The sequence below is a fragment of the Lonchura striata genome, chromosome 9, assembly GCF_050655825.1.
Source record: "Lonchura striata isolate lonStrDom1 chromosome 9, ASM5065582v1, whole genome shotgun sequence".
Taxonomy (NCBI): Eukaryota; Metazoa; Chordata; class Aves; order Passeriformes; family Estrildidae; genus Lonchura; species Lonchura striata.
Genome location: NC_140711.1, coordinates 9,386,585 through 9,408,323, shown reverse-complemented (window position 1 = coordinate 9,408,323; position 21,739 = coordinate 9,386,585). Strand labels below are relative to the sequence as shown.

The 21,739-nt window shown below is 40.3% G+C and overlaps 1 long non-coding RNA gene across 3 annotated transcripts in view; it reads left to right on the top strand.

Annotated features, from left to right (window-relative positions):
- LOC110483646 (uncharacterized) overlaps positions 1-21,739 on the top strand; it is an 87,612-nt gene that overhangs the window by 44,775 nt on the left and 21,098 nt on the right. For 2 of the 3 annotated variants that reach the window (XR_014957195.1, XR_014957196.1), the window contains exon 4: positions 9,451-10,158. This is a non-coding gene — a long non-coding RNA (uncharacterized LOC110483646). The remainder of the gene's footprint in view (positions 1-9,450; positions 10,159-21,739) is intronic. The other variant, XR_014957197.1, reaches the window with a different exon arrangement.

Here is a 21,739-nt window from a genome sequence, read left to right as displayed (position 1 = left end):
TCCATAGATAACCTTGGAAAAAGGACAGGAGGAGAGATGAACAGAGAAAACAGGGCTCTTTAATCCCCAAAAGGTCAGCCATTACAGTGGAAATGAATGAAGGGGATGTTACAGAGGGCATGGCATGCATCTCACACAGCAGTCACACATCCCTGCCTCTCTGCTGAGGTGTCACATATTCAGCTGAGCTCTAGATACACTGCAGACATAGCAGATGTCTCAGCAGTGCCCAGGAAACACATTCCCACACTCTGATGGATCAAGGCCACATCAAGTCTGCTGCAGTCAAAGTGGCAGAGCACCGTGAGGGGCTCACATCTGCCTTTCTCCCCTCCCATTCCACTCAGCAGCTCAGCCCTCAGAAAAGTGTAAACGTCCTCTCCTGCCAAGTGGACTTTACCCATCCACAGACAGGAGCACTCCTTATGGCTTTCTGCTGCCAGCAGTGATCTATGTCCAGCTTCTCACTCAATTTCTGTATCTTTGTGACACCTCAAAGTGCTCACCCTGCTCCACACCCAATCCCAGCTAAGACCTGTGATAATTTAGTCATAGTTTAGATTTATAAAAAAAGCAAAATTAGCTTGGAAACCTACAAATAATTTTGTTCCTTGATGTGAGAAAGCTGTAATACAGTGAAGAAAAGTGTGACAGCTGATTAGATAATTGGCATGAAGCTGTTAATGGAAATCAGCTGTTCTGTGGCAGGCAGTGCTTTAGGGGGATTCCCACTCTGTTAGCTCCTGAACAATGCATGAGCTTGAATCTAACTGATATCTAACCTGCCCTTTCTGGGCCTTGGTTTTCCATACCTAAAATGGGGACAGTAATGCTTTCCTGCATCAGAGAATTGCTGAAAGAAAATGGTGTGCAGCACTTCGGATGCACAACAAGTAGAATTGCAACAGGTAGTAAGAAGATTTGCATTATATTCTAAGACTTAACAATAGATTTTCTTTCAGAATAGCAGCAGAACAAATAGAGATTTAAAGGTATAATTTAAAAGAAGAATATTTAATTCTCTCAAATAACTGTTTTCCATTACAGTCTAAGCAGGTACAATTCAAAAAAATTCCAGTGATTTGTACAAAGGAAAAAAGTCATTAGCTGAGAATCTGATTGGTCTTTCAATATAGATTTTATATGAGTTTTATGGCCTACATGGAGGAAATGAGACAAATAAGTAGTTTCCTATTATATTAATTTTGAAATGCATAACTTAGTGTAAAGTTTGCTTATAACATCAATTGAGAGAGGTGATAAGGAATACTACTATCTAAATACTTATTACCAAAATGCATCAGCAAATCACTGTGTTAAATGTGGTGCAGTAGGGGGGTCACCAGCCTTTGCAATGGCCTCTGAGTAAACTCTGCAGGTGGCGTAATCCACAGGGAAAATAGGAAAAAAATTTAGAAATGTTCAGATTGTGGCTTATAGGGAAAGCATCAGGCTTGGTCCAAATTTACAGTCTAACATGGCATCATACACTGAGGCTGGGAGGAGACCCCCACTGTTTGCACTTTGTGAGGATACACAAGGAAAAAAGGACAAAGTGGTTTGAAAAGGTGTGGTTTCTCAGAAATGGTAAAAAATGTGCAGGAACCCAGAAGGATCTCAGCTAGCCTAAAGGAAACTTGTGCTGGGAACATCTCAAGAACTGTCTCTGGGTTCAGGAGTTTTGGATCCAAGTCTGGAGAAGGGCTAGGCTGTGTTGTCTCTTCTGCAGTGGTAAGCAGAAGTCCAAAGCACAGAAGAGACAGAACTGTTCTGCCCCAGGAGCAAGGAAGGAATCAAGAAATGCCTGATGACAATTGTAAACTTTCTTGAACTCTTAAATCTCATATTCATTTATGTTCTGTGCTTCATACTGCTTTCAGAAATTCGAAGATTGAGTGTGGAAGGCTCATAGAGTAATCGGGGCTTTGCTTTTCTGTCTTTGTTTGCTTTCTTGTGATTATGAATGACCAAGCCACTTCCATTCTCTTTGAAATTAAAATTATTTCTGTCAAAGCAGACAACAGTGCTGCTTTTTATGCCACACATGAAATTTTCTGTATCAATACCAACTCAGTAGGGATTCATGCTTTAAAACAAGAAGCCCCTTGAAAATGTACCTTCAATAAATAGCAAAATACCATTCTGTTGTTTTCAGCTAAAACATCACAATTATTCTGGTTGCAACTTAAGAACAGCCTTCCTTTGTTGAAGGTAATTACATTTCACTAATTGTTATGAAGACTGCTATGCTTTAGTGGGTTTCTGCTCAACAAAATACCTGGGAATAAGTAAGAGAACACCTGAAGGGGAAGATAGTTAATGGTGGATTTCAGGTACTGAAAAATGCCTCTCTCACTTGGAAAGAAAACCTGAGCAAAATGTCTGGTAAACAGCATCAGTGGAGGCTGGCATGAAGCAAAGCAAAGGACTGGCTCAGTGGACTGGCTACTGCCAATTAAATGGTTTCATGCACTGTCTACCTCAGGTAATGAGGTCTGGCTAAACCCTTAGGCCCTGGGCACCCGTTAGAAAAGACAAATATAGCTGGTAGGGAAAAAGAAAATTCCATTGGGACATCTTTGATTTAAACAGACTCAAATGGCACGCTGCCATGTCAATGGTCTTTCATGGAATGCAAATAGATCTGTCTAATGGAGAGAAAATGCACATCATTCATTTTAGACTATAATTAGGTTTTAATTTAATCAAGTATTGGTACCAAAGCAGGCCTTGGAGAAAGATTTTGATATTAAAGCCTTCAAAGCTTCTTTGGAGAACTCTAAATGGCTTCTGTGGTAGTAAATCAGCTTGCAAAGTGGTACTATACAATGTGCATATCTTAGCTCTATCACAGCCTATTATAAAACTTAAAACAGGGAACAAGTGGAATGCAGTCCTTTTATGAAAGAAAACACTGAGTCATACTGTGAATCACTCTATCTCAGGGAGACAATTTCTTTGAACATTGGCTTTTTGGAGAGTAGTAAAAAGTACTACCCAAGACAGTGTGCAATTAAATGTACTTTAATTTGCATTTAGGGGCTAGAGTTTATGGTATAGAATTATTAGTAAATAATGTCTAATTGTAACACAAGGGAAGCAAATGTGAAATTAATACTGGATCTATAACTTTTCATTATTATGGTCTTGTATATGTGAGCAGATTTATTCAGTCTTATGTTCTACTCTGGCTGACTTTGAAAAAAGAAAAGATATTTTTGGATTATGGAGTATGTTGGATAATCCCCAAAATTATTTTCATCCTTGGCAATATCCTGTCTCGTTCCTTACCTGTCAAGCAGGGTGTAGCTGAGCACAAGGCAGCTGGAACTTCACAGTTTCTGTGGAGAACAGTCATCACTTATAGATCTCATTTCCATTTCTAGAGTGCAGGCTGGGTTTCCTGTCTAGAGTGTCTCCCATCTTTATTAGCAGCTGGTGTGTAAAGAACTCAGTGTTTTCTGATTGCTGCTTGATAGTGAGAGCTGGGGACTTGGTCCTGAGCTCATGGAAATTGATGAGAAAACATTCTACACTGGATCTATCAGCAGATATTAAGTGTAGAACATGGAGAAGGTCAGTATATTAATTTCAAAATACCTGATTTTCAATTTAACATCCAAACTATAACTGGCATTATATAATCTGTATTATTTGATTTTGTGGCTGGTATTAAAAATGCATATATTCAGTTATGTGTCTTAAATAATTCAAGTTCCCTTTAAATACAATAATTTTTTTATGGTAGACAGGAAAAGCTTTTCTTACATTGAGTTTAGGAAAGAAGAGAGGACAAGAAAAATCCTATATTCCCTGGAAACTGTGCAGAAAAGTAATATTCTTTGATAATGAGATCTGAGCCGTGGGAGGGTGTTGCCATTCAGAAGATGTGATCTTCAGAAATAAATGCATAAAAACTGCAGCAAATGAGGACTACTGTGAAAGTTCATTGCTGGGTCTGGACCTCAGTTTAGGAGCTGATTTTGTTCTTGCAGAGCCCACTGATTTCAAGAGAAGGCTTTAACTGTCTAGGAAAACAGACTCTAAAAGAATTTACATCAGGGTGGAGCTATAAATAAGACAAAAAAAAACTTAATCTATGAAAAGAATAAACTTATTTTCATCAACAACAAAGGCTAATTGACTGAACAGTCTATGTATGCTTGCAGCTCCTACTTGGGTTAATTGTGACTGAGCAGTTTGCCTGCAAGAGGTGTCAATTTAGCATCATCTGGGGTAATGTGCTTACTTAAATAGCTTCTGAGTAATTAGGAGATTGCTCATTAGTTTGCCACTGTCCCTAGCAGAAACGTTACAGGCTCAGTTTGTTGGACACTGTTAGGAGTTGATTTCCTGCCCTGCATTGTTTTCTGCAAATTGTGGCTTATGAAAGACCATGGGCTTTTACAGTAATCACAGCAAAAGTAAACATCTTAAATTAAGACAAAGAAAGTTTGGTTGTTAGGAAGACAACCAGTCAAGCAGGAAATGCCGAGCAAAACAACATTCTTCAGGCACCTGATAGGATCCTGGCTCTCCAAGCAGCCTGTTGGGTCCTGCTGGCTGGGGTTTTCCTACACGTTCTCCAGACACCGAGTGCAGGGTTAGGGATCCTGGCTGAGCTGATTCTCATCTCGTACAGAGCACCAACCTCAAACTTTATGGTTATTTCACATGGCTGTTGCTCTTAGACTGCACTAAGAGGCAGTCCTGAGGCTTGCCTGCTGCTCTTGGACTCTCTAAGAAGTCCCAGCAGCTACAGTGTGAAATGGGAGTGTTTCCCTTTGAAATATGTGGTTGCCATTTCAAATGTGGCCTTCCAGTTTGTTCTACTAGTGTTCATATTAAAGCATGTGGGATACAGAAAGGATCTTGAAATACTTACCTGCATTCCTACATGATAAAAAATACTCTATGATTTCTTTTAAACACATGTTCCCACTGAAATCAGTCAATGGAGAGGTGAAGCGGGAAGGCTGCTACTTTTTATGGAATTATGAATTTGTATGTGTAGAATCAGGGCAATTGTTTCCATTAATAGTAGACCTGTGAGATTGCTACTGATGGGCAAAAGAGTTTCTTCAAAGAGGCATTAAAAACAGTTGTAATCTAGTTTACTGTGCTCATAAAATTTTAGTCTGATGCCATGTTGCTTTCTTTGCTGCTAAAGTGATTAAAATGACTTCCCCCTGCTGGTCATCATTTTAATTATGGTGATCTCTCCTTAAACTAGATGAGAGGACTGATAAGCAAAATGCCAGTAGAGAGTCCCCACTCAACAAAATCATGATGTGTACAGTAACCCTGATACTTTACCAAAGATCATCACTGAGGCTGCCTCAGAGCCTTTACTCTGGAGGCATAGCCTTGTGGCTGCCAAAAATGAGATCTGAAGGTTCACTTGGGATCTGGCCTTATGATATCATCTCAAAGTCCAGCTTGGCCAGCCCATGTGGTGCCCTATGCCTACAGAAGGGCAGGAATGAGGTTTGGCATAATGTGGGAAGTGGTTCTTACTTATTTTTGTGTTTGTAGGCTCCACTTCTTCAACAATTATCTACCATGGGAACTGACTTCACAAATCCCTGTTCTGGGTAGAGCTGGGTAAACTCCTGTCCTTCCATTTCCTCATCCTTGTCTTCCCCTACCATCCTCACTTGACCAAATACAGATTCCTTTATAGTAGAAGACCTTAAAGTTCATATTGAATTCCCAGGGCTTAACTAGAAATCTTACTTGTTCTCCTTTCTTATATTTTACTTATATTTTAATTCCTGAAGTTTCAGATCAGCATATTTTTTCCTTTAATAAACACTTAAGTTTACAGCCTTTAATCTTTTTTCATTTAAAGCCACAAATAAATGTACAACCTTTTATGAATTCAAATTAAAAATGAACTATGATGAAAATGATTTACAGTCACTGTAGCTTAGCAGGGGAAATATACAAATCCTTTGCAGTACATCATTTTCTGCTCCTTTAATTTATAAGCAAGCTGTAATGTAACATATTAATCATATGAAGAAAACGTAGCTTCAGTTTGAAATATTTGTTGTAGCAGAGCTCCACGCACCTGCAAATTATTTATTCTTAGAAAAGAAAACATGTGCAGCACACGCTATTGCATCCACAAGAAAAATTGATATATTTAGAAAAATCCTGCAGTAAATTATCTTTATATTTTTTACCTTTTTCCTTCAACCACTTTCATCTTTCCTGAGCTCAGCTTCCCATGTTCTTTCAGATGTTCTGTCCCATGTGGAAGTTAAAGGTGGCTGGACAAAAGAGACAAGGATGCAACTTCACCTTGTGTCATAGCTTCCTGTTTAAACTGGAAGATGCTCCTGTTACCCTAAAAAGAAAAAATAAGGTCTGAAATATTAAAATTTTTTTCAGCGATCACAGAGGCAGCTGCTACATTCACATATTGGGTTCTTCAACTAGGAAGACAGGCAAAAAGACTGGCAGGGTGAAAAACTGTGCTAAAGAAATAAATCAGCAAATAGCAAATAGACATACAATAGTCTTTGCTGTAATATCTGATTGATGGTAGTAGAAAAGAGGGTTTCTTTTTGGTGCAACAGCACTTTTGCCAACACCTACAAACACTGTACAAAAGCAGCCTCTGACTCTTGCAAGCATTTGAATCTTGCAAGCAAGTGTAGGAGACTTGAAAGCAAGAAGTATTTGAGGCCTGATTTGTTTAAATTACAGACTTATTCACAAGGAGGGAGAGATTCAGGAGGGTTACAGCCAACATTTCAGAGGGTGCTCTGGATCCCTGCTGTTAACTTGGGCTGTGGTTTCTTTCTCTCTGCTTTCTGAATAAACCTGTCTGGCTTGAGACACCAGAATGTCTTCACGTTATGATGGTGTTTCTCTTGTTAAGTGAAAAATTATTATGAAATGAGACTGTGGAGGAGGGAGAAATCATGATATAAATTTTGCCTCTTGCCTCCTTTCCCAACCTGAATGGGAGAGGTAGTTGGAAGACAATAAACAAAAAAGGGAGGAATGGGGAGCAAGAGGGCAGCGGCAAAACTCCCAGAGGGAATCGTGAGTCTTGTTCTCACAAGTCAGAAGGCCTGCAATAATGAACCACTAGGGATAAGTAAAAGGGAAAACATAAGTTACAGGAACGCAAATGCAGTGCCTTTGGGCATATAAGTTTGTGTAGAATGTGTACAGCAGGAACTTCTTTTAACTCTTTCATTCTGCACCACTGAAAGGGTAAAGCTGATCTCATGTATCCCCTTGTAGAGCAGGTGCTTTAATTCCTCCACTGAAGTCCTAGAAACTTGGCTGTCTCTTTAGCATGCCAGCTGGCAGGAGGTGTGGCAGAAACCAGTCACTGCTGAAGATTTCCATCAGGCTTGGGTGTCACCATTTCTGTGGGGACACCTCTGTCCACCAGGCTTTCTGCTGCGCCTAATTCTGGTTGTCTTAAAGAAGAGGGTAGATGATATCATGTAATTGAGTTGCTAAGAAATAGGTTTGATTTCCTTGACTGAACTTAATGCAGACTTGTTATTTGTCCCCATCAAATCTGATCATTCCTTTTTCATGTAAGCAATATGCCCATGAGAGCAGAGGACTTGTGACTCTGGTGCTTTTAGGTTTAACACTGCCAGATGAAGACCCAAGGAAAGGGAATGACTTCTGTTCCCTGTAGCTAGGTTTATTCCTTTAGACCTTGGTGAAAAGCTAACAAGCTAAATGGGGTGGAGTACTGAGGAACTGAACTATACAACCATTATTTGAGACCTGTAAATAAACAGAAGGAGCCCTAGCTTGATTTTGGTGGAAAAGGCATTGGTCCAGTGGGCTTGAGACAAAGGGGATGTGTTCACTTTGGCACAGGGTGGTGTTAACACTGCTGTTAAGGTGTCTGACCTGGCTTGGTGTCCTCACACACCTGTGTGGGTGGTGACTGTGCAGAGGCTCCCTCCTGCAGCAGCAGCAGCACCTGTGTGTTGTGCTCTCCGGGGCATCGTGATTTGGCTTTGGTTTGCAGCCTGCAATCCAACCCCACCCTGCTGCAGGACTGTGCCTTGAAAGCACCACCTGAGTGTGAAGTAGCAGCTGGCTGCAGCCAGCTGCTCCTGCCAAGTCTGAGAGGCTTCACTGCAAGGATGGGGAAGCAGGAAGAGAAAATGAAAGAGGAGGAGGGAAGGGGAAGAGCATAAAAAGTGTGGGTACTTTTGCATAAGCCTACTTGAAGGATTCAGAGACCTGAAGTCTAATGCTTAATCTAAGAGATACAATATGTTAAAACAAAAACAAAACTCAAACCACTGCTGCCGCCAGAAAGCCCACATTCCCTTATTGCTTTGGAGTGAGTAGTGTCTGAATCTGAGCAGTTGACAATGATTTTGCCTCTTCTCTGTTGTCTCCTATTGCATAACATCCTCCATTGAATCCATCAATACTGAAGCATTTTGATCCTGAACAATTTTTTTCAATATCTAGAGAAGTTTGAAAATTCACAGTGTTTCTTCCCAAGGAAAACAAAATAAATTGTGAAATCCTCTACAAAAGTAACTTCCCTCTTCCTCATAAAAGGAGGATAAAAGGCCAAAGGTATAAGTGATAACTTTGTTGTAGTGTTGATGCCTTGATACCTAGAACAGAGGCTAGACAGTGTCAAAGGAATAAAGTAGGGATTTATTAAAAGGCTTTCAAAGGATACACCTTGGGCAGTGCAAGAGCCCTCCTGAGGCTACACCCAGGATGGACCCACGCCTATCACAGGTTTTCACACTTTTGTGAGTTTTGGTCTATTTACATATTGGGGCCAATTGTCCAATTACAGCTTCAGGTTGTGAGGTCCCATCCTCCCAGATTGCTCTGTTCAATTTGTTGCTGTTTGTAGTTTTTGGGCCTGAAGCTGCAACAGTGTCCTTGGTTCTTGGGCTGGAAAAGGATTATTTTGCCTGACTGAACTGTGAGGAGATCATGCTAACACTTTATATGAAATTCAGAGTTATATAGTGATGCAGTACAGAATCTGGAAAATATGAAAGCTAAAACTTAAGGCATCAGCATCTATTACTAAACCAGTTTATTTATTAGCAAGCTCTTGTAATGAACCAAGCACATCAGATGTGGGCAAAACTCTACTAAGCAAGTACAAACTGAAATACTAATGAAGCTAGGTAAATAGCTCGACATTCAAATTACTGGCTAGACCAGCTTTTAGTGTTGCTTTGGCTCAATCTCTAAATAGAACAAGGTAGGCTTGAACCTTTACTTCACCTTTTCTCAAGGAAAGCTGGAGACAGCTATCAGGAATGGCTGATAAAACTAATTCTGACTCAGTTCAAATTTCTTGTTGCTGAAATCACCGTTTTAGCAAAATGTGGCCTTTAAGTAAAAAGAAAAAAACTTATAGAAAAACTTGATTTTGAAGATTCTTCTTTTTCAGTCCTCCCATAACCTTCTTTTTTACAGGTGCACGTGTATGTTACAGGCTCCCACTGACCCAGCTGCCCTTTGTGCTGTCTCTGCTGCTCAGCACTTACACTGTAGCTTCACCTCAGATCTGTGCTGACACTGTTGGTAGGACATAGGGGGGATCTGTCAGCTCTTTGTGCCAATGTCTCCTTTACAGCACTTGTCTCAATAAAGAACATTGCTTGTTGACTTTGTCTAATTAGTTGGGGAGTGTTGGTTTGTTGTTAATTGGCAAACAAACCGCTGCAAGTTAGCACATGTTTGTAGTTTTTTCTATTAGTGCTCTTCCCACAATAGCAATTTAGATCTCTCCTAAAGACCTCCAGAAATGATGACAGAACAGCTCATAATTTTCTTTGGTGGTTCTAAAAGCTAATCATGTGCACTTCTGTCTTATTTTTCATTTGCTGTATGGTATTTTAGGCTTTGTTTTAACCTACCAATATTTAAATTTCAAAAGAGGCTTGAATATTGGTTGTTTTGTGGTTTCTTGTGTTTTCTTTCTTTTTTTTCCTTAAACAGAAGTGTTTGTACTTCATGACCATAGAGGCTCTGGGGAAACAGGTATTTCCCTCTTGTCCTTCCTTGACCTGAGTTGTTGAACTTCACATCCTTCTCAGCATTTCAGCTTTGGATTGGTCCTATGCTGGCTGACTAAGCAAGTCAAGAGACATCTATTGCTGCTTCCTGGCAACACTGTGTATGGTAGGTACATATTTGAAAAGCAAGGAGGAAAACTACCTCAGAGCACAAAATATGAACAAGGCCAGATTCTGACTCATTTACTAATGTTGAAAAGTCTTTAGTCTTTGGACTTCAGTAGGACTTCTTCCTTGAGTAAGCATTACTCATGGTGATTAAAGGCTCAATTTTCATGCCCTGTGTTATGTAATTAAACGATGCAAATAATTCAGCTATCCAAGCCAATGCAGATTGTGAATGGAATAGTCAATTGTACATTTCATAACTTCAGTGCCTTCAGAATACATAGCTTATTTGCTGAAGAAATAAATGGAACAATTTGAAATAATGAATACATTTAGGAGTCTAGGACTCTGACAATTTCTTTGTGAACAGTAATAGACAATTGGTTATAAATAAATTATTTTCCTATTTCCAGTGCAGCGCTTCTTCCCTTCTTCAATCTTTGTAGCTTGTGGACTTTGCATAAAGAGGTTATCAGCTATCTGCTGCAGAGTCCATCCCACTCAGTAAATCAAAAATCAAAATGCTCTTCCCTGCTCCTTTTTCATAGACAGATGATTCCAGCCTCTTTCACTGCTTCCCAGCCGCAGAGATTACTTAAATCCTTGTCCATAGTACCTTGCAGTTTGAACACTGTTTACACAATCCTGAGGGATTCTTATCCTTCAGTCAGTGACAGTCACATGTGCCTGCTGGGCACTGGAAATCCTGTTCATTACTGGCTGCTCAGAGTTGTGCCAAACAGCCAGGACTAAAAGAGAAATATTAAAATTTACTGAATCAATTCTTGTTTCTTGCTATATTGTCTGCAAGCAAATTATAGTCTGATAGCAGCTCATGATAGCAACTGCATGGCATAGGTTTTTGTGATAATCTTATGTAGTTACTGGGGGTAGGAGATTGAAAGAATAATGGTACAAATGCACTTTTTTTTAAATATTGCTTTTAGAAAAGTTATGTGGTCAGTGGAGCTTTGAAATGACTCAGAAAATACAGGGAAGTTGATTGAAGGATTCGTATTGACTTTACTGGGATTTGGATCAGACCTGCCAATGTGAATCAAGAATTTACGAGAGCCTGAGCAGCAGTGTGCAGGAATTTAGTGCAGATCCTTTCAGATTTCTGGGTTAATTAACTGGGCAGATCATTGTCTTGAGTAATGCTCAGGGTCAGACAGAAGTAAATTTCTCCCACATTTTCCTTGGCTGCCAGGCAGAGTTCCACCCTGTCCTCACTGCCTTTTCTCATGGGCAGCACCAAATCCCTTGAGGGCCAGGCAGTCCCACAGCCCTGCTGCCAGCTCCCCATCACCCTCTCCTAATGCAACTTAAAAATGTGGAAAGAGATGGTAAGGATTAGGGTGATGATTTCTTTTTGCCATGGATTTAAAGATTCTCTTTGAACTAAGAAGATCAGGCATAGGGTACCATTCTGGGGAGCAAAGCCCTGCTTCTGGGAATGTCTGTGGGCCAGGAACAGTCCTGTGAGGAGCAGCTCGTGGCAGGGGGCATGTGAAGATGTTTTGTACTAGGAAATGTTTGGTAGCAGGAATGGGAGGTGCAGAGCCCATGAAGGAGGTTTGTTCTCTGGAGGGCAGCAGGCTGATGCTGCCCTGCTGGCTGCAGAGATGTCCCCAGGCTGTGCCAGGCAGCTGCCTGTGCCCACCCTGCTCCATTAGGGTACTGGGCACCCAGGGCAGGGCTTGTTCTGCTCATCTTTGTTTGCTGTGTAGTTCTTGGGTATGCCTAAATAGCTTCCCTGATCAACAGCTGTCATTGTTTTCCAGAAGTGTACGATCCATGGAGAGCTCCCAAGGACCGTGGAAAATCCAACAAAACACAAAAAAGGCAGGACTTTAACCCGAACCAGTACTGTCTTCCCTTCAGAGGGGAAGGAGGGGATCATCTTACAGTGACATTAAGAATTCATTCCCCTAAATGAGATATGTCACCTTGCCATTTTAACTTGATTCATTAAAATAGTGGCTCATTAGTTATTCCCTTGTGCAGTGTAGAATTTGCACATTAAAGGCTATGCATTTCATGTGCTTACTACATTTGGGGATAAATTTCTAGCCATCCTGCTTGCAAGGAAAGTGTGAGTTTTGAAAGAAAAAAAAAGGTAGCAAGTCTAGTCATTTGAACCTTTTCCTCCCATAAGTCTTTTCTAGTCTTCTCAGGCCCCTAATATTCCATTTTAGAAACTGAAGCTACTATGACACAGGACCCACTGAAGTAGCACTGATCTCTTTCCAGATGTGTTTGATGTGTATTCTCTTTTATGCTTTGGGGTGTTGAGATTTTCCCATTGTTTCTTTAGTCTTGACATGAGAGTTATCATCTCTAAACTGAGATGATACCTAAAATTCTGGACAGGGAGGAACTCTGAATATGGAATAGTCAATAGTCAGGCGTGGTCCAAGTGAGATCACACCTCCTGAAGAGTAGGGATGTATGATTGATTGCCTTGTGTCAGCCTGGTTGGAGAAAGGTGTCACCAGCCATATGCCAAACATAAACCTCTTCCCTAAATGGACAGACTTTTCCATTCTCCAATGGCAGATTTTCAAGTGAAAGCCCTGTGGTGTGAAATTCAGAGTGAAAAGGGCTGGTTCTTCCACCACACCTGTGCTGTGGGAAAGCTCCTCAACCACAGGAGAATAGGAATGGGATGGGAGAAGTGCCTTGGCCAGTGCAGTGATGCCTCTCTGCTGAACTGGGGTCTGTCCTGGAAAGGACAACACTGTGCAGCCTCCCTGCTCCCACCTGCTCTCCCCTCTGGGCACACACACATCCCCAGGGCCTTGGGAGGTTCACTGGAAGGGCCACATCTCCCAAAAGTCTGAGCATTGGGTAGGTTCTTGAACCTTGTTAGGTGAAAATAGAAGAATTCAACATGACAGGGCAGGATATTTCAATTAGGAATAGCCAAGAAGGAAAAGAATATGAAAATACTAAATTTGTTTGAAGACCCGAATGGAACAGAATGGAAGGTTATTTCAGTCTTTTATGTAGCATTTAGGCTTGTTCCAGAGCCTGGTTGATAAACTGCTTCCATGTTCCTGGAATTTGAGGGCAGAGCTGTTCATTTGGCAGTAAGTGCTGGGGCTGGATGGAAGGAATGTCATTCCCAGCTAAAGTTGAAGCCTAATCCTTTGGTTTCACTGGTGACTCAGATTACAATAATTCAATACTGAGAGGGTTCATTCTCCCTCCTCCTTTTCTTCCTGCATTACAAATGGCCAGTAAAAGAAATCTAGCAAAATGCTGATCCTGCTCGAAATGCAATTAAATATATCCACATTCCATCACCCGTGTTCTCTGTGATTTTCTTGCATACAAGAGACTCAGCTCTTGTCTTCTTGCCTTCTCAGTCTCTCTCCAACAGCATCTTCTGTACTTTCAAGATGCTTGTACTGTTAGTTTTTCAAATTCCAAATGAGAAACTCTTTCCCATACAATAAAGTTCCATACAAAAATAGCTAATGTCAATAAGGCTAAAAAGATATGTCAGCAAAGACCCAAACAGGCAATTTATTACAGTTAAACATCCTGCCCAGACATTTTATTTACAATCAAAGTCTGTTATATAAGGCAATTGCTCTTCCCTTGATATCGTTTTTTATCTCACAGTTTACAAATTTCTCTTTGCATCCCATATGAAATACTGAATTCACTTGTGCATGTTTTTTGAATGCAGCCTTTCTGTTTCTTTTCTAAAACGTTATTGAATGATCACTTGAAAGTTTGTTAAAAAAAATAAATCTGTGTATTTGGCCTTTTTAACCAAAAGAAGTTGTATCACAATAAATTTAAACATATAAAAGACATGACTGAGCACTTTCTCATGTTAACAAAGTCCCCCAAACAACTTAGAAACATGGTTTATAGAAATATATTTTCCTCATGATCTTAGATTTCACTCACTATACTCTTTTCCCACTGTAAATATACATGGGAGGAAATGTGCATAACTCTTTCTGTAGGTTTTCAGAAAACGGCTGCCTGGGGACGGAAGAAAACCACAGGCCATTCTGATAGAAAAAGAAAATAAGCCAACATTGTCATATATTGAGATACAAACCCAGACATTCATATTTGGTGTAAAATGGCTATGCTGACTTGTTATGCAGACAAATCAAGCCTCTTTCAGGCTCACAAAATAGCCTTTGTGTGACTTCACAAGTGTATGCTCCATGACTTCTAGACTGGCCCTCAGATATTGTTATGGGAACATAAGGAAGGAGACCTCATATTAAATTACACTTCCAAACAGTCATCTACATCTGTTTGTGTTTGTCAGGGGAAACCTGGGACAGGGGTGCAGCTTCTATCTGATTGAGTCTGCATCTGTGAGCAGGTTCCAGGACACTTTATCTGGCACAGGAGAACAGTAAAAGCTTCCCTTCTTTACCAGATCTGCTCCAGAGATACTAAATTCCTTCATGATAATGAGGTGTCCAGAATAGTAACAAGAGGCCAGGAGAGTGCTTTGGTTGAGACTGGGCTGGAGTATCTGCTGACTGGGCAAATCCACAGCAGTGTACCTGAGTGAACTGAGCCATGAGTGAGCAGTGAAACCTCATCAGGTGCCAGATCTCCTGGGCAGGTGTAGGATTGCTGAGTGCCTGCCACAGCTGTGACAGGCACTTCAGAGCAGACCATGACAAATAGTAAAGATATTGCTCATCATGCTATTGTAGTTCCTGCTTATAAGACTTTTACCTGGGCTTTAATGCTGGTGGTGAGAAATTGTTCTGTCTCTGCCTCACTTTGCATGCAAAATACTAAAAAACAGCATTCCTTTGCAGGTGCAGTTAATATGGGTACTAAGGAGTACAAATAATTACCTGCCTGGCAAAGTGGATGGAGAAATACTTCCCATTCAAGTCTTTGAAAGGTGGAGAGTAGAACCATAGAAATTCCCTGGAATGTGTAATTTTAAGTTTTGCAGATGTTCTCCTCATGGCGTTTTCCTCCCATCTCCAGTTTAGCCACAGCAGAAAAATATTTTGACCAACACTGCAGACTCAGGAAAGGTCATACACGTACCTTCTTGTGACATGTTTTTCTAACCTCTCTACCTGCTGTGGGTAGTCTGCAACCTCCTGTGCTGACAAGTCTGCGATTGCTGGGGCTGTGATTAATGGGATTTCATTAGCGTTTGTGCAACCAGCCCTGAGAGCCCTCAGAGGTGCTCTGGCCTCCTCCTCTCACCGTGAACTTTGTAATGGCAGTGAGTACAGGCAGATCTATTGGAGATTCTCTAGCCAAGATTTTCCCCTGGGCAACATGGGTAGGCAGTGATTTGTATTGGAAAGGTAATGTGTAATAATTATGGCTACAATGTCCTGACTAGAAGGAAGAGTAAAACATCCTGCTATTTCCATCACTGAATTCAACCTTTGACTATAGGTTGCTCCATGCATGACCATGTTTTAGGGTTAGCTGAGATTCCTTTTGCCTCTGAGCATGGATGGGAAGGGAGACAGGCAGAGGCAGCACAGCATGTGTTTCTTCCTCAGTGTGAGAAAATTGAGTGGTTTGTCTGCAAAGGTAAATGGAAGGATTGAGTGCAGTTTTAAAGACAGATATACAATGCTGGGGACGGACACACACATCTTCAGTGTGCCCTTGTTCTGAGCTGACTGATGGGCTTGGTCCAAAAGCTACCCAGTTGTGTCAGCTGTGCCCAAAGAAGTTAATCTTTCCCCATCTTCCTTCCCTGGATTCCTCCTGTGCATATTTGACATCGTGTCATATGGCAAAGATCTACTCTTGGGGTTTCCTTGAAATAATTAGGGTCAAACAGCTATTGCTACATTGTCCTGGTCTCTCTAAATGTAGAACAGCATTTAATTTGAAGAGATTATTACTGGTAGAATATATTCAACAACTGCAATAGGCTGGAGGTGTATTAGGGAAGGCTTAAGTAGTGTCTGCTCTCTCCTTGCTACCTTTCACTGAGCATCCATAGTCAGATACAGCTCAAACTGTCTTATGCTTCAGTCTGTTTTTATCTTTAAATCATGCTGCCAGCTATTTTTGTCTAAATTAGTTTAGTTTCAAATGACATGTTTTTTGCTTTAATTTTGTACTATTGTACTGTGATGACATGATGTGTGAGTATACCTAAATTTCCTTGTGCCATGCTGCCTCACAGCAAGAGCTCTGGGAGGGCAAGGTGTGAATGACAGTGGGAGGCATGGAAGTCTGACTAATGTGTTATTCATCTAAACGAGATAGAAATAAAAGAAGAGCAGATTGTCATGGGTTTCAGAAGACAATGTGCATTTCCACTGTTTGGTCGCATTTATGCAGATTAAGGACTAAAGGTAAAATAAACTGCCATCACAGCTCTTGTGTTGCATGCTCTGGGGGAGACAGGAAAAAAAAGGCCTGCCTTTCATCTCACCTGTAGGGTGAGAAAACTGAAGAGAAGAGTAAAAAACTGTTCATGGCTCTGACAACAGTAATAGAAGAATCCACAGATATCCACATCTCAGGGCTGCTTCCCTGGGCAGAGAGTGCAAAATGCAGATTTGTGCCTTCCCTGGGGGAGGGGAGAAAGAAGCTGGTTTAAAATACATATTCCAAATTCATATGTATCCTGGTTAGGGATAGCAACAAATGTCCAGATACCTGTTAGGTACAATAGTTTGTTTACAAGATGCAGAGTTGGTGCCAGAGTACACAGCCTGCAGGGCTTGTCACAGAGGAAGATATGGGGCATCTCTCACAAAATTATGTTCCCAGATTCTAAAAGCTGTGAAAGAAGTTTTTCAAGGCTCTTTACATTTTACTAACCAGGGTCCCCTTGAAATGATCTAATTCTAAAAAGTGAAGTTTATTACTGTTCAGCTTTTAAGCTTATTTTAATATAATTCTGAACTAATACTGATAATTCTCTTGAAAAAAATACTTTAGGAATCCATCTGATCTTTGTCTGATCCTTTCTATAACCCATTTTCTTACATTAAAAATGTTTTCTTCTCCAGGATTTTTGATGCCTTCAGAAAAAGGGGTAATTGCCTTCATTGATCTTGAAGTTGTGTTATGAAATCCCACTCACAACATATTGTGTGTATCTTTAGCACCAGGTTATGTCAAGCCCTGCTTAAAACCACCAACACATTCACCCAGAGTCATTGTTTCTTTGCTGAGCACATTCTTCTTGGTATTACTGCTCTTTTTAAAAAAAAAAAATATTCTTCCACTGGGGGAACCAATGCATTTTATATCACCACAGCCTACTGCAGGCTATTATTCCTAAGCTGGGGATAAAGAAATTGAAATCAACAAAAAGGGCATGACAAATAATTGATTCCTCCATCTTTCATCTGAGGACTTAAAACACTAAATAGAACTTTAAATATTCTTTAGAAAAGCTAATTGTTATGATAAAAGTGAATTCTACCTTAACTGCCTTTTCTGACACAAGCCAATAATGCAGTGACATTCTGCTAAGGCAGGAGGGGAGGCAGAAGCCTCACAGACCCACTGTCCATATGCAGGGCAGCACCAGTGGCTGGTTCCTCCCTACCTGAATCTTCCTACAGTCTTTGATGATCTCCTGCACATTTACAGGGTAGGAAAGATCTTGTGACAGACACACAAGTAAAAGGCTCCAAACTAGAAGACTCAAAGACCCAAATTCTTTGTCTAGTCTGCCTTCAGCAATAGGTGTTTTCACACAGGAGCACTGACACCTGAGCTTTCAGGTCAGCAGGAGGTAATTCACTGGAAAGGGCTGTACCTGGGTGCTCTGGTGTTTTAGAACTAGGGTCAGTTGGACATTTCTCAAGAATAATGAAAAGTGCAGAAGTATGTGGGGCTTAAGGGTCAGATGGGTGTTTCTTTTGATTAGAAACTGTTTATATCTTGATAAATTTTTGTTCAAATATTTTCATCAAAACTGTGCTTTCTTTTTTCCAGAAATAAATTTGTGAGTGAGCTTGTACACTATTCCTTCTTAACCTCTCAAGTAAAACATTTGTCTTACTTGTCAGGTTCCTATATTCAAATCCTTCTTCTGCCAGACTCAAATCAATGACTTTACAGCACCTCACGTTGAATGGCTTATTTTCTTTTCTGGTTGAACTCTTTCATTATTTGATGAGAGTGAGAGAGAAAATTCACAATCATTTTGAGTCTATCCTGATGTAAAAGGGAAGTCACCATTACCATTTTATATTTTGTCCCATTCTTATGAGAATTTCAGGGGAATTGTTTTAAACTTTTCCCCTGATGGTAAAATCTCTGATTTGTTTTTGATCCTAGAAGAGCTAATATTCTGTAGGCTATACTGATTTATCTTGTGATGATTTTAGATGACCATTTCAGGAAAGCCTGGGTCTCATGCAGAATTATTAGCCAACAGTCTCTATGTGTCTGCTTGATTTTTTCAGATGACTCACTGTTTTGCTTAGCAGAGTTCTGTGTTGCTCTTCCAGTTCCTGCTGAAGAGCAAATAAAGAGGAAATTTCTCATAGGTAATTGTGTCATGCAGGTGGCCCAGACCTGCCATTAAAACTCAGACTCATTTAGGAAGGCTTGGTGGCCCTGCCCTGGAGAGCTCTCCTTTCAAGTGAGATCAGCAGACACAGGGAGCAGAGGCTGTGGTCACTCTGGTCAGTGCAGTGGGCTTTGACCTGGGGACTGCAATCATGACCCAACACCCGTGGCACGGATGTCCTGCATGAGGGTGACCCCACAGCTTTGGATGAGTCACACAGGATGAAACCGGGAACCGGGATGAAACTAGGAACGAGGATGAAACTCAATGCACTTCTGCTAAAATATAATGACATTTATGTTGTTCCAAAGAGTTTATCTACTCTATTTTTTAATATATTGCCTCAGTTATCAGCTTATTGTATGATGATTTTATACTAAATTACTGACTGGTCTGATACTCCAGGTGTAGTGGTGTGCAAAGCAAAGACAGTGATTTTGGAGCTTGCAGTTGAAGGCATGTGTAATGCCCTGTTCATTCTTTTGTTGCAGACTTTATGAGCTTTACCTTTGTGTGTGTGTTCATATTAAAAATAGAAAATAACCCCAAAGCCCCCACAAAAAACTATGGTCAAAATTATTTAGCCATGAATGCAAATGAATGTGAGAAGCGTTTTTTTCTTATTGACTGACATTCACCGCATCAACCTGCATTTTCGCTTGAACCTGCAAGTGTTTCTAAACAGCTGAATGTATGGAATAAAAGCTATAGCCAAGATTAATAAATTGCAATGCCAGGATCTTAAGGTCCTCAGTAACTGTAAAACAGTAGAAGTGCAGAAATCAACTGAGCTGTAATAATTTAGGCAAGTTTGGTGTCTGAGTGTCAGTAGCATCATTAACATTTCTTAAATGGTGGCAACCAAAATTTGTGAACAGCACCAAAAGTGAGGTAAAAATACCCTTACACCTGCCCTAGGTGAAACACAAAATAATTTGACAGGTAATTAAAATTCTTGTAAAAATTATGACTACATAGTTTGTTCTTTGCAGAAAATTAGCATAAAATCTACTGATATCAAGAAACAGCTTCCAACATATGCTAAAAGGACTGCTTATGAGGTGAAAAACCCAGGAATTTTGAACGGTTTCCAAAATTGTGTCATAAAAAGTGTTATGGTACAGCTCTTTTTATTTTCCTTTCCTTTAGACTGCATTCAAACACAAACAATTTGTGAGCCAGAAGAGCTAAATACCTGAGGAATTCTAATCTGCATATTTTCACTTTGAATCAGGTGCCGCTTTCTACATTTTAAAAGAAACTTCAAAGCGCTTGATGGTTTCCCTCCAGCCAAAAGTTGGGGGGCCACATGCCATTTATTTATGTGTCTTCTTAAGCCAAGTCTCTCCAGGCTTGATATATGAACACAGCCTTCCAAGCAAGCCTATGCAAAGTTGTGTAAATGAACAGCAGGGCGATACTGCTGCGGTCAGATTGGGGTAACTTTATTTTGGGGTTGTCCTGATTCAGGTTTCAGAACAAAAGGAGGCAATGAAAGCAGCACTCTGTTCAACAGGCTTGCAGTGATGATGTCTAACTGTCAAATTCCAAACCAAACTAGAACATACTTTGAAGCAATTGCACTTTCCTTTAAGTTTGCCTGTGTAGAAGAGGTTTTTAGGGGTGGGCAAATTTCAATGGCAACTTTCCAAGGCACTGTGGAGCAGCTCCTCAGTGGATTGCAAAGTGTTACCTGGATGGATTTTTAATTGAACAATGATTATTATAGGGTTTTTCCCCCCTTTTTTACTTCCTTCCTGGAAACTTGCTTTTAAGAACATTTTACAAAGCTTTGTATGTTGATTATCTCTTGCACAGCTTCTGTCTGGCAGACAGAGCATCAATAAATCAAATTTGCCCTCATTTGAAGCTGAGCATTGCCATGGCTCTCAGTAGAACAGAGCTTCTTGGACTCTGGTTGGCTTGTTCAAAGTGCCTTTGGCACATTTAGAGTAGGACCAATATGCAAAGCAAGCTGTCTTGTTGGGACAGATGACTTTGCCATGACTGGATGTCTTTAGCACACAACTCTGTTTCCAAGGTGAACAATCGCTGTCCTAAATCAAATATTTTCTTGTTATTCTGGCAAATGCTCCCAGTTTAGCAGACTGTTCATGAAAACAACCACAGTTCATTTATTTAAAAACACACTTTCAGGTCATGGAAATGTGTACACAGACCAAATACAGCTCTGTACAGAATTTGCAAAATGTTAATCCATTTTTAGAGAGGAAAAGCAATTTTTCTGGACAGAAAATAGTGATGTTCTGATCAATTATCTTACAGAATTTTTTTTAAACAAGTTCCTTGTTCTTACTTATTTCTTTGGGTTTAATGATTTGGTATTTATAAAAAATGGAATATGTTATTTTATGTTTCTTAAAAACATAACAGTAGGATGATGGTAATGATTATGATAATAGTAATAATTAGTAATATCTTCAGATGCATTTCCTTTTAAGTACATACAAATGGATTTGTTTTAGAGTGTGTAGGATTTCCATCCTGCCCATGACAATGCATCAGTTGATAAGGAATCCCCTTTAAATAACAGACTATGGAAGGAATGAACTGATATCTTGTGTAATTAGTGGGAAAGAATTTGAGCCCTAATATGTGACGGTCACCTCTGTGTTTCAGACTGTGGTAAAATCTTGGAGCTAAAGGCTGCTTTTAGTTACCATTAAAGCCATGCAGGAAGATCTTAAGAGCTAGACTAAAGCTGTCACCTCTTTACAAGCTCTTGAATCAGCCCTAGGGTGTGAAATATACCTTCTAAACAGATGGCATGAGATATTTTTCAGTATTCCCTGATTGAATCTGTGAACCTGTTATTAGGAATGAAAGCAGTGACAAATCACAGCCACAAACAGAGAGGCAGTCTAGGAGGTGGCTCACTGGTGTGTAATAAAGCCATTGATGTGATGAGGATTCTGAAGAAATGCACGGGAGTCGTTCCAGATTCTTCCTGTGCTCTTGTGGCAGACTGAGGCATGAGGAACTCAGCTCACAGGGCAATCACTTTTATGAAGCTTTCAGATTTCCTGCTCTGTGTCCTGCTTGTTGT